The sequence below is a fragment of the Eubalaena glacialis genome, chromosome 10 (assembly GCF_028564815.1).
Source record: "Eubalaena glacialis isolate mEubGla1 chromosome 10, mEubGla1.1.hap2.+ XY, whole genome shotgun sequence".
Classification (NCBI taxonomy): domain Eukaryota; kingdom Metazoa; phylum Chordata; class Mammalia; order Artiodactyla; family Balaenidae; genus Eubalaena; species Eubalaena glacialis.
This window is the reverse complement of record NC_083725.1, coordinates 9,734,909-9,747,898: the sequence shown is the minus strand read 5'-3', so window position 1 is coordinate 9,747,898 and position 12,990 is coordinate 9,734,909.

Below are 12,990 nucleotides of genomic sequence, written 5' to 3'. Positions count from 1 at the left end.
ATCACAGAGCAACAGAATGTCCTTCTTCCCGGGCAGGGAGCCACCAGGCCATACTCTATGTTGCTTTGAAGGCCACCCATGAATCACAGTGTGTTAGACCTGGATGAGAAGTTAAAGTCGACTTAATTCAACTTCCTTTCCAATTCTTGAATCCCCCAAGGACATTCCTGATGAACAGGCTTGGCCTTTGTCAGGGATGAGAGCTCACTACTTCACAAGTCAGTCCCTCCTAATGTTTAAGGAAGTTCTTCTTTATATTCAGTTGAATTCTGTACACTCTTCCTTCCTCCCCGAACTCCATTAAGTGGTCGGCAAAATGTTTTCCTTAAGAGAGAGCTATGCTTCCCCACATCCCACCCCAGACTTTTTTGTTTGGGGCTAAGCTTTGTAAGTTTCTTCCAGTGTATTTTCTGGTAGTTTCCAACCCTTAACTACCCTGGTCACTGTCCAGGAGGATTTTTAGTTTGTCGGCATGATACATCCAGAAGAAGAACTGATGTTTTCTGTGGGGTCTGCCAGCATAAATCCAGGAGAATTATGGCCACAGTTGCTTTAGAGGGTACGTCTGTTCAGTTACATTTACAGCCATAACTCACTCATAATGAGCTATGGTCAGTTAAAATCCTTAAGTATTTTTCACTCAATTTGTTGCAGAGTTATCTCGTACTTATACAGGGAATCTTGGGGGGGAAAAAAAACACCTCTGTGCTTATTGCTGTTAAAATTTATTAGTTTTGGGCTTCCCAGGTGGTGCAGTGGTTAAGAATCCATCTGCCAATGCAGGAGACACGGGTTCTAGCCCTGGTCCGGGAAGATTCCACATGCTGCAGAGCAACTAAGCCCGTGCGCCACAACTACTGAGCCTGAGTGCCTAGAGCCCGTGCTCCGCAACAAGAGAAGCCACCGCAATGAGAAGCCCGCACACCGCAACGAAAAGTAGCCCCCGCTCACCGCAGCTAGAGAAAGCCTGTGCACGGCAACGAAGACCCAACGCAGCCAAAAATAAATAAATAAGTTAATTAATTTTTAAAAATGTATTAGTTTCAACCAATTATCGCATGCTATTAATAATTGTATTGAATCCAGATTTAATCATCCGACATCTCTCTTCTTTAGCTTTGTTTCATCTTTAGGCTTGATAATCACTTGATCCAAACACAGATTTTTTTTAAACATAGATTTTTTTTTTTCATATATAGATTTTTTTAAATGGATAGGAAAAAAAAAAAAAGAGTTCTTTGGCACGAGTTTAGAGACCTTATTCTAGTTTGACTAATTAGACTTCTTTGGTATTATTGCTCAATCACAAATAAATACCCAAACATATCTCCCTATTTTCCATATTTGTAACATAACACATTCTGAAAATTTAAAACGAAGGGTATATGTGAGAGGAATTAGACTTATAATGATCCAGATAAGAGAGGTTTACATTTACATAGAAACAGATTTTCAGCAATAAATTTCAAACCATTCCAAAGTGGAATGAATTACCTTTTGTTATGTTCAAGCAGTTGTTATCCAAAGAATTACTGGGATGTTGTAGGAAAAAAAAATCTTCTATAGGTTAGAAATCTGGAACGGATTGTTGATAAGGTTCCAGTCATCTTTGAGATTCTATGATTTTATTGAAAGTCTCACCCAAATACATAGAGTGACTGAAATATTTTCAGTCTGATAATTCCATCAACCATTACACTACAGCCATCACCACTACGGCAGCAGGAACTGGCTTAATTTTACATAATTTTTTCTTAGGTCTATTTGTGCTGATTCCTAATAATCACAATGTTCTTTTAAAAATATTTACCAATTCCATTTTAAATAGTCACTTTGAGAATTTTACTCCCCTGTCTCTCCTCTATTGAAAACAGGAGCATTTGGTTTCTTCAGTCTTCTGACATTTCCTTTGATATTTGGCAGTAGCTCTCAGTCACTTTCACAAGTACCTTAAAATCCCTAAAGCACCTCTGGCCTTGTTCTGAGAGTTCTTAACTCATTTAAATTAAGTTATCCCTTCCTCCTTTCTGCCATTTCAGCTTCAATCCTTTTCCGCTGGGATTTTGTTGTTGTTGTTTGTTTATTTTTATTTTTCTACCTTTCCCAATTTGATGATTATCTTCCCCTTACAGTTGAGAGTGAAACTGTAGTTTCTAGTCTACCAACAGTAGCCAGAGCACTCTTTGTATTCTGTGAGACCATGTACCTTTCTTGCTTGAAGCCCTTCAATAGCATCTCATTGAATAATAAAATAATAAATAAAACCTAGACTCCTCACCATGGTCTAGCAAGGCCTGATCTGAGCCCTGCCTATCTCTTCACACTCACGTCTGCCATTCCCTGTCTTGTCCACAGTGTTCCAGTTACTTTTGACTTTTTAAATATGTGCCTCAAACACAAGAAGCTCTTTCCCCTTAACAGAGCCTTTGCACGAGCTGTCCCCTCTGCCCAGGCTGCTCTTCATCCTGTGGCTGGTTTCTTATCATTCCACTCTTGCCTTAAATGACTTCTTCTTAGAGTAGCACTTCCTGGACACACTCTCTAAACTGGTTTCCTACCTATTTCCCCCATCTGAAGCTACTCTCTTATCTCATTACTCTTTTTCTTGTTCTTCCCATCTTCTCTCACTATCCAAAATTATCTTATTTTAAATTTATGTACATACTTATGTTCTGTTTCCACCTCTCAGGGTGTAAGCTCCGTGAAAGCAGCCTTGTTTGTTCTTTTTGCTGTGGTATCCCTATGCCTGGATTGGTACCAGGCAGATATTCCATCCTTTGTGAATCCTGAATGAATGAATAAATGAATGGAGGAATGAGTGAGGATAGTGCAGAAAGAGTGAAGAGCAGAGGCTGTAATCAATAGAGGGAACAGAAAAAAATAGTCAAAGGAATAGGAGAAGGTCCAGAAAGACGCAGTGCCACACTAGACAAGGGAAGACAAAATATCTGGACTTTGGGGACACTCCTCCTCAGAGGGGACTTCAGCTAATTGCGCTCAGAGATTGGGGAAGAGGAGGGGGGAGTATAGGGCCTGAGGTTTTCAGAGATTTTGAGGTGGAGGGAAGGAATGACTCTGACAGAAAAAAAAAAGAATGACATCTGAGATATGCATGGAGAAGTTAGTTTTCCTGAGGAAAGAAACCCGTTTCACTAAGATTATTGGGGGGGAAATTAGTAACGGTAGTGGCAGTGACACTGTGAGTAAAGATAAAGCATGAGATCTTTATGTGTATACACACACACAAAATTGTCCACTGAGAGTAGGGACAAGGGAACTGGGGACAAGAAAACCAGTCTGGAATCCCCGTGGGGTCCTTCTTGACACATAGATGCCAAGAGAAGCATTTCAAGATCAACACATACCTGAACTTAGAGTCAAGATGCAGAAATCAGAGCCCAGTGTAGGCAAGTCAAATAAATGACCTGCTTCTGCTATTGTAAGTGGATTTTGAAAAATAGTGCACACCCCAGGGGATGAGAGGGAGGAAAACTCTTTAGTTTAAACTGTGGCCAAAGAGCACATATGGGACTGAGAGATATTGGGCTCCCCCAGATCTTTCCCTTATCCTGCCTGCCAGCTGTGTGGTTACTGTCACTAGCCAAGGGATGTTTGGGATTAGAACAGGAAACAGTGACATGGTGACCAGACTATGTAATCTCTTTCTGGAACTGCACATGGCAGAGAACCTGGCAGGTAAGATGGGGCCAAACAAGTTTTTTGAATAAAACTGAATCCCATCTGAATGATTAGGGAAGCCAGAACTTTCCTGACACCCAGGAGGAACCCCACCACTCAGAACACACCCTGTGTACACAAAAGCCAGTGTCACACTGCTTTTAGCCAATCTCCAGGAAACCCGTGGTTATGCGTCAGTGAGAAAGCTGTCAACAGGTAGGTATGATAATCCAAACGTTTGAGTGGGGAAAAAGAAAATATAATTGGTGATAATGTACTTCACCTCAGAAGAAAAGTTATAATATATTTTCAGTTATTGCTGTTAGCCTGGCATAATTGTTTATGCATTTCTGGCATGCATGTGGCTGGAGCTCTCAGGTAGGTAAAAAGGAAAAGTCTTTTGGAGAAATAAATATCATTATTACCTTTGCTGCTTATCTAAATACTACTGTTGTTCTGACATTTGGGACAGGACTCAATGCTCATCAGAAACACTATTGAAAAAGAAGAGAAAGAAACCACAACATGAGGCCCAGGTCTGTGACATAGGCTTGTGTCCCATGCCTCATTGTACTCTGAATAGTACTGACATTTTCACTTCACCTCTCTGAACCAATTCTCTCTAATTATCTGCCTCCCAGAATTACTGGGAGCACAGATGAAATTGTGTGTGTGAATGTGTTTTGGATTTTGTAAAGTCCTATAAAACCAAGAGGTGTTAGGCTCCCGTTCAGATGATTTCTTTAATCCTTACAGAGATGCGCTCAGCTGTTAACTTCAGCAGGATGAGAAATAATCAGCTTTTCATGATTATCATCACTTCTGTTATCATTATCATCAGCAGCATTATTATCTCATCATCACGGTATTTGAAGGCATGCTTTGGCCCAGAACCATGCTATGTATTTCATAAGGGTTAATTCATTTACTCTGCACAACAATCTTAAGAAGTAGGTACTGTTATAATTTTTCTCTCTCTCTCTTTTATTTTTATTTTTTTTTTTGTGGAAATAAATACAAGAGGAGTTAACTTGCTCACTCAACTGTACATGGCAGAACTATGACTCAGACATAAGGCTCTTTGTCTCCAAAGCTTTGAGGACTTAACTTCTTCCTATGACACCATCAAAAGACATGTCTATGTGCAAATCAGTCAGAAAGGTAATGACTCATCGTGCAATGGAAAGTTCCTAGATAAGTGTTGTGTAGGTATGTGTATTTATATGAGAGAAAAGTAGGTATAATCCCTTTACTCACAAAACTTCTAGTATGATGAAAAACTATGGACTCTAAGTAAATAAACGTGAGAAAATCCAATATATTTTGTGTTCTTTCTTTCTTTCTTTCTTTTTTTAGGGGCGGGGGCAGCTTATAATCACTCACCATTTAGAGAGCTCATGTGGAGCAACATAAGTAAAAACCTCCTTGTTGCTTTGTTTTTCTGTCTTTTGTTTTTTGTAAAAGGAATAACCTCTTGGCCTCATCTAATAGTTTTATTTTTAAGAACACAACATATTTCGTTGAATTCTCATGATATACCTGTGAGGTATGAGAGACTAGTCATCTCTTTTAGAGATGGCAAAAATTGATATTTAGAGAGATTAAATGATTTGTGTACTGTTACACATCATTCGTTCATTCAGAAAACTTCTACTGGTTGTTTATTCTATGCCAGGTATTGGATTAATCTCTGGCTTTACAACAATCAGTGAAATTGTGGGCTAAGGGCTATTATGTCCATAGCCCTGGAGGATGGAGTCACAGATTATGCTCTGGAGGGGGGGAGCAAGGGGACAGCTGGGAGAGTTTTGAAAGCGGTAATATTTGAGTAGATGAGTAGACATTCCCAAAGAAAAGGAATGATAGAATGGGAGTCGATGGGTGTTCTGAAAGGCTTACCTTGTAGATGCGGGTGGCAGTCTGCTGGTTCTTAATTTGGGGCACTTTTCACCAAATGACCCTGCCATTTTCAAGTAAGGTCGTGATTTGTGGCTAAATGGAGTAATGGAAAAGAATGATATCTTTGGGATCAGACAGGTTTATCCTGGATACTCTGCTTGTTACCTCTGTAACCTTGGGCAAGTTATTTAATTCCTCTGAGTCTTAGTTTCTCCAGCCATAAAATGAGAATAATAATGCTACCTACCCATAGCTATTTATGGCAATTAAATGAATTATCATATAAATCACCTGGCTCTTAGCATAAACTTAATAGATATTATTTTCTTCTCCCTTCATCATAAATAAGGAGTAGACACTATTACTATCTTCTTCTTTTTAGGAAACTAAATTCAAGAGAAATTAAATGACTTGGCCATTCAACTTGTATGTATGTGGCAGAACCATCAGTTTTTTGTTTTCAATTCTTTCATGTTCCTCACTCACCATGCCCGTGGACTCAGATTTCCCCAACAGCCATGTATGGCCAGGTAGAGCCTAACGTACCAACTCCAGGACTTGAAGGAGGAAAGGGATGGGCCTCTAGATCCAGAACATATGAAACAGTAACATAGCTTCTAAAAGTTATTGCATTTCTGTAAGTACTTGCAAGAACGTGTGACTATGCCTAATGCTTGGGAAAGGCACAGCACTGGATTTTGTGTTTCAGAATGATTGATAAAGTCACTGAGAAAACCTGACTGAGCTGAGCAGCTGCCAACCTCCTTCATCCTTCAATAAAGCCTTCAGATTTGTTCTTTCCTGCTCCCACTCCTTGCTGGAGATGGCTCCCACAGCTCCGAGAGTACACACTCCTACCACAGCTTTTGTCAAATTACCTTGTAACTGGTTCTTTGGGGTCTGTCTCCAACACTAGCCTGCAACCCCTCTCTGGCACAAAGATTGGCATCCCGAACTCCAACACGAGGATTCGAGAACACACTCTCTCTTGCCGTAGTGGTAAAGATGGCTCTACTTTCTCTGTTTTCCATCCTTTAAGTAGTAGCAATAGGAACTCACTTGCCTTCTGGGTGAGTGAGAAACCTGCACGGGGGGATGGGGATGAGAAACATAGATACAAGTGTCCTTTGGGTAAGGGCATTTTGAATTTCCCAGGGAAATTAGGAAAATTTTTACTTATCTTTGAATCTGCAGAAACTAGCAGAGTACTTGGAAAATAGTATTAAAGACACAAGCTAGAGTGAGGATAAGACATCAGTGGTGAGAACGTGGTACGTTCGCCAGTAGTTATGATACAAAGCAGATTAAGAGTAAAATATAGAGGATCAGATGAAAGGTAGTTTACACCTCAAACAGTAAAAGGAACAAAACTTCCTAAAGCAAAGATAGGATTTCAACAGGGAGTGATTGAAAAGCAAGACATTCTTGACAGGAAAACAACATGAGCAAAAGCATAGAGGTAGGAAAGTTTCAGACCTGAGATGAGGAAAGTGAATGATTTAGTTTATCTGAACACGGGACACATTGAGAGAAATAATGGTGGGTAATGCTGGAAAAGTAAGTTAATAGTCTTTAATGCTCATTAAAGTAGTCTAGACTTAGTTTGATAGGTAATTGGGAGTCATTGGAGATTTTAAAGCATGTAAGATGATATGAAATGAGTTTAGGAAAATTAATCTGGCAGAATAGGAGTCATGGAATGAGAAAAATAGGTGAAATGATTGGAGTAGATGTAGTAAGAGGGAAGGAGGGGCTGATGTAGGGAGTGGGAGTGGGAGAGGTCTGATCTTGGAAAAAATGTGAAGGTATAAGATATTGGATTTGGGGACTTCCCTGGTAGCACAGTGGATAAGACTCTGTGTTCCCAATGCAGGGGGCCCGGGTTCGATCCCTGGTCAGGGACTAGATCTCACCTGCATGCCACAACTAAGAGTTGGCATGCCACAACTAAGGAGCCCGTGTGCCACAACTAAGGAGCTGGTGAGCCGCAACTAAGGATCCCACCTGCCACAACTAAGACCCGGTGTGACCAAATAAGTAAATAAATATTTTTAAAAATAATAATAATAAATAATAATAAAATCACATTAAAAAAAAAAAAAAAGACATTGGATTTGGCAAATGACCAGACGTGGGGAAAGGGAGGAAAAGTCACTCTAGTCACGGTTGATGCGGAAAATTTTTATGCCATTAGAAGTTATAGAGAAGAGAGCAGGAGTGATTTAGGGGAGAAAATGGCTGGATCTTGGGTCTTGTTTGGTATATTTTATGTTTCAGATACCTATAGATCATCTGGAAATTTAAATTTAGTCCTTAGAAGAAATCATGATTTGAGAGTCATTCTCATAGAGTGATAATTGAAGTAATGGAAATGGATGATATTTGAAGGAGAGACTCTAAAGAGATAGGAGATCTGAGGATATCTTAACTTAGGAGGGTAGAGGAAGCAGTGGAGCCAGGAGCAGAGATGGAAAAAGAGTGATCAAAGTGACAGGAGGAGATCAAAATAGTGCTGTGGTCAGGGAGTAAAGAGAGGGAGAGTTTCATGCCAAAGCGTGCTGCAGCAGCAAGTTAATTGGGGGAGAGTTGGCTGGGAGACTTGGTAATTAGGAAATCACTGATGACCTTAAGAGGAGTTTCAGTAGAGGAGAGAGAGGGGGCAACACATAATGGAAGAAGTAAAGCAAGAAATGTTGGTACAGGGACTTCCTTGGTGACGCAGTGTTTAGGAATCTGCCTGCCAGTGCAGGGGGATATGGGTTTGAGCCCTGGTCCGGCAAGATCCCACATGCCGCAGAACAACTAATCCCGTGTGCCACAACTACTGAGCCCGCGTGCTGCAACTACTGAAGCCTGCACGCCTAGAGCCCGTGCTCTGCAACAAGAGAAGCCACCGCAATAAGCCTGTGCACCTCAATGAAGAGTAGCCCCCGCTCACCACAACTAGAGAAAGCCGGCGTGCAGCAACGAAGACCCAACACAGCCAAAAATAAATAAATAAATTAATTAATTAAAAAAAAAAAGAACTGTTGGTACAAAACTAGTAGATGTGATTGGTTTGACTAGCCTTTCGAAATATTTGATAGTGGGAATGAAAGAGGGATAGGAAAGTGATGAGAGGAAATTTTAGGATAAGTAAGGATTTTCTTAAGGAAGGTCATATGGGCAAAAGCTTAGAAGTCAACTCAGAGGGGAGGACTGAAGATGCAGGAGAAGTGAAAGAACTGATGCAGGTGCTTGGTACCAAGGAGGAAAGAGAGACTTGAATGGGGAGCACTAGCTGAGGGGTTAACCTCAGATTTAGAGGAGGAAGAAGAGGAGAAAGAGGAAGGAAACACAGAGATGTTGAGAAAGGAAGAAATGAATTTCAAGTCGCTCCAATGAGAGAAATTTTATGTTAGTGAAACAGGTAGTAAAGTCACCTGCTGGGAGTAGGAGATTGGATAGAACTTGGGCCTTGAGGAGAATGAAAGAGATACTGAGAAGTCTCTAGGAAGTGGGATGAGTAATTAATAAAAGACCAGTGAAAGCAGATGTGAGTATCAGTAGACCCAACAAAGAATGGATTTGTGACGAATCCAGTTCCAGTGGCTTTAAGGCTTTCTCCAACAACAATTGACAACTATTCCTGAAGGCTAGGAGTGACAATGGAACAGAAGTCCCAGGTGTTGAGGCATCCTGGAGTGGTAGTATGTTTGTGAAATGGTTAATCATATGCCAAGTCAAACAAATGGGATAAAAAAGGAAAATAAAGAATCATGGAGTGACTGGTGATGACAATAAGAATAAGAAGCAATTTTAGGGGTGGCAAGCAGTTGAGAGAGAAGGAAGGGCAGGAGATAATTGCTAGAGAAGATATTTTGAGGGTTGGAATCTTCAGTGTGGAGCCACACTGAGGAATAAACAAGTCTGTATGGTGGGGTTCCTGCTAAGTGACCAGGGTACATTGCAGACGGAGGACATTGCAGTTAAGGAGGTCAGGATAATGGAATTTTTCTGATGTACAAATTTGAATTATTTTTCCAACAAGTAAACATTACTGCAAAGCAATAAAATCAAAACAAATAGTTATGGAATTCGAAAGAATGAGACAGAGGAAGAGATTTCAAGTTCATATCCAGGTCAGTAAGTCAACAATTCTTTACTAAACTCACTAATGTTCAGCTGGACTGGATTGAAAGTTGGTGGATGTTTGCAGGTTTCTGGAATTTAAAAGAAAGGAAAAGAACGTGTGAGGTCAAAATATGAGAAGCGTTATCAGCATGGATTATTGACACTCACGAAGGCAACGATGGGTATAAGAAAAGAAACCACCATTCTCAGATGGAGAAGTCACTGAGGAAGACGGACGAATTATAGGGAAGTCAGCCGAGAACTCTGAAGAGGATGCAATAGTGACGTAGTAACTTGCATGAACTCCATACAGGAAGAGCTGACTTGAGTCATGTGGATAAAACTATGGTCTGAATAAGGCAGGTGGGAGCAGGGATAATAAATGCTTCTCTTCCAGGAGAATAGAAATAAGTGGAACACACAGCCTCCTTCCAAAGGATTCCAAGAGATTTAGTCCTATGAGGGCTGGGGGAGAAAGTAAGAAAAGATTCAGTTAATTGAAATGAAAGATGTAACAGTCAAAATTGGGGGAAAGTTTGTTCCTAAAAGGACAAAACTGAGTTCTCATAACGTCATAGTCTTTCTGCACACACAGGCACTTACGGTGCCTAAATACAACCCAAATAAATAAGCAGCTGTGCGTTGCCAGCCGCCCCTGAGGGCCTTCAAGGCCTTGAGGGAGGAGTCAGATTTCACAGGGAGGAGAAGATGGCTTTTGTTTTTATGCGGGAGGGAAGAGACATATCCTTGGTCCTGTTTTTGTGTGTAGTTGAAGTGGAAAGTAGTAGTAAGGAAACTACTCCTTCAAATCTCATCATGAACCATTTACTGTTTGGGGCTTAGTCTCCAGGACCAGACTGAAAGGTGAGAAGAGGATTTTAGCACTTTTTCATTTTCTTTTTTGTCTTTCTTTTTCATTTTTCTTTCTTTCTTGTTCTTTCCCTTCCTTCCTCCCTCCCTCCCTCCCTCCCTCTCTCTCTTTCTTTCTTTTTCTTTTTCTTTCTCTCTCTCTCTCTTTCTTTCTCTCCTTTCCTTCCCTTCCTTTCCCCTCCTTCCTCCCTCCCTTCCTCTCCCCTCCCCTCCCCCTCCTCTCCCCTCCCCCTTCCCCTCTCTCCCCTCCCCCTCCCTCCCCCTCCCTTCCCTTCCCTTCCCTTCCCTTCCCTTCCCTTCCCTTTTCTTTCTCCTTGCTGGCAGGAAGGAGGCAGGGCCACAGCTAAAACTCTTTTCCAGCTGACATAATCTACTGATGTGGTATCATACGTGGAATTGAGAAGTGCCAACTTTCACTCCTCAGCTCCCAGGCTCAGCTGACTTGACAGTCCTCAGTGGGATGAAAGGCAGCATGTCCATGGCTTTCCTAGAAGTTTCTGTCCCAGCAGCACAAAATTCATTCCAACCTAGTGAAGTAAGATGAGTGTTCAGAACAGCTGCCAATTTGGGAGCTTTATTTAGACTCTCTTCAAAAGTCACCTCTGCTCTCAATTTGGCTGAGTGTCTGTTCCCAACTAGACAAGGCTGGTGCTGACACTCCACTTGGACTGGTCCTGCCTGTGCAGGCAGAATTTGTAACAGCACCAAAGCCTCCAGTGTGACTATTCCTTAGGGGACGACCTGGCGATGCCTCGCTTGACCCAGGCACCTACTGGCCCTCGGTCTCTGCCCAGCTCTGGGTTTGTACCCTCTATTCTGCCCCCAGCAGCGGTGTCATTGCTCCTCTTGTCAACAGGAAGCAGAGATTCGAAAGTAGACCTACGCTCAGAGACAGAGAAGAGTGACTCAGAAATGTTTGTTTTCAGATAGAACAGAGCAGGAAGAAAAGGAACACAAATTTTAAGAGTCTGGGGTCAGATACAATATAAAAGCATTTGACTCTAAGGGCATTAAAAAAAAAAAGTAGCTTAACATGTCCAAGGTGAAAACAACCATATCGTAGAGTGGGTTTAAAGAAACTTATTTTCCTGCTTTTTTTTACACGGAGTTACTTTATCTCTTTTGACTCTAAGATACCTATAACCCAGGAATATTTGGAAGACAAAGTATCCAGGGTTAGATATTAAATCTAAAAGTTCTTAGTAGTGAGCTGGTAAAAAAGGAAAAAGCCCCGATCTGTAGGATTTACACATTTCTGTGGTGTAAATACTCCTACCATGACTACTTTCAAGCTACTGATGTGACATCCCTGAATACGGAATTGGGAAGAAATGCACACATCGGTCTCATAAACCAATACAAACCAGCAGCAGGATAGCAGTGCTTTTTCTAGTTCTCCTTAATTCTTTTTTTTTTTAATTTTAAAGTTTTGTTTTGATGTCATCTTTTATTTAAAGCAGATTTCACAAGCTAAAAGATACCTTGCCTGGGCCATGATTTGACACAGGATCAAACCCTTCCCTCAAATTGGTCATTATTAAGTGACTTGTAACTCTAATTGGTAGAAAATTTCTCTCAGCATCAATGATATTGCTTGTGGTGATTTTCTTAAACTAAATCAATTGCATCCAAATTATTTCTAAACCTTACAAAATATATGAGACTCATATATTCAATATCTATTTATAGACCACAAAAATTATTCATTGGAATGCAAGGTTTAATTAAGTGGAACTCCAGGACCAATGAGAGGCTGAGTATTATCTTGGTTACCAATGTGCAGTGCTCCTAATTCTAATCTGGGCTTCCCAGCCAACCTCCAGTGAGGGGCTAATGAAGATCAGGCTCCGAGGGCAAATTATACTTCCTTTTGTGTGCTTAGATGCTGATCTGACTGGGAAACACTTCACATCTCAGGGCACAGGAAATCTTGGAGTAGAGGAGATAAGTACTTTCCCAGTTCCAGAGTATTCTTATTCCTGTCTGGGAGTGGCTGATTTGCTTTAGTCCCTGCTTGCAGTCACAACATTATAAAGAGAGACACTGCTTCCCCTGAAAGAGTTTCTATGGCAACCTCACCCAGCAGGCAAAGAACAGCACTCGAAGCTTCAGCCGGAAGGTTAGGAGATAAAAATAAATTCTGATTAATCCAGAACCCATGTATGACTAAGACTCAGGAATTACCTGAAAACATAAAACCAGCCGGAGTGAAATTTGCATATTTTCCTTTCCTTTCTTAACCCAAAACCCACAAACAAATGAACTGATGCATTTTCTTTATCATTATGGCTCCTTGAAAAGCAGAGCTCTTTCTCTGAGGCTGGATTTTGCTGGTAGCTTTTCTCTCTGAATTTCTTATTCCCTGTACATCAGATTGCAAAGGAGTCTGTGAACTGAGAGTTGATACGGCCCAATAGGAAACTAGTGACC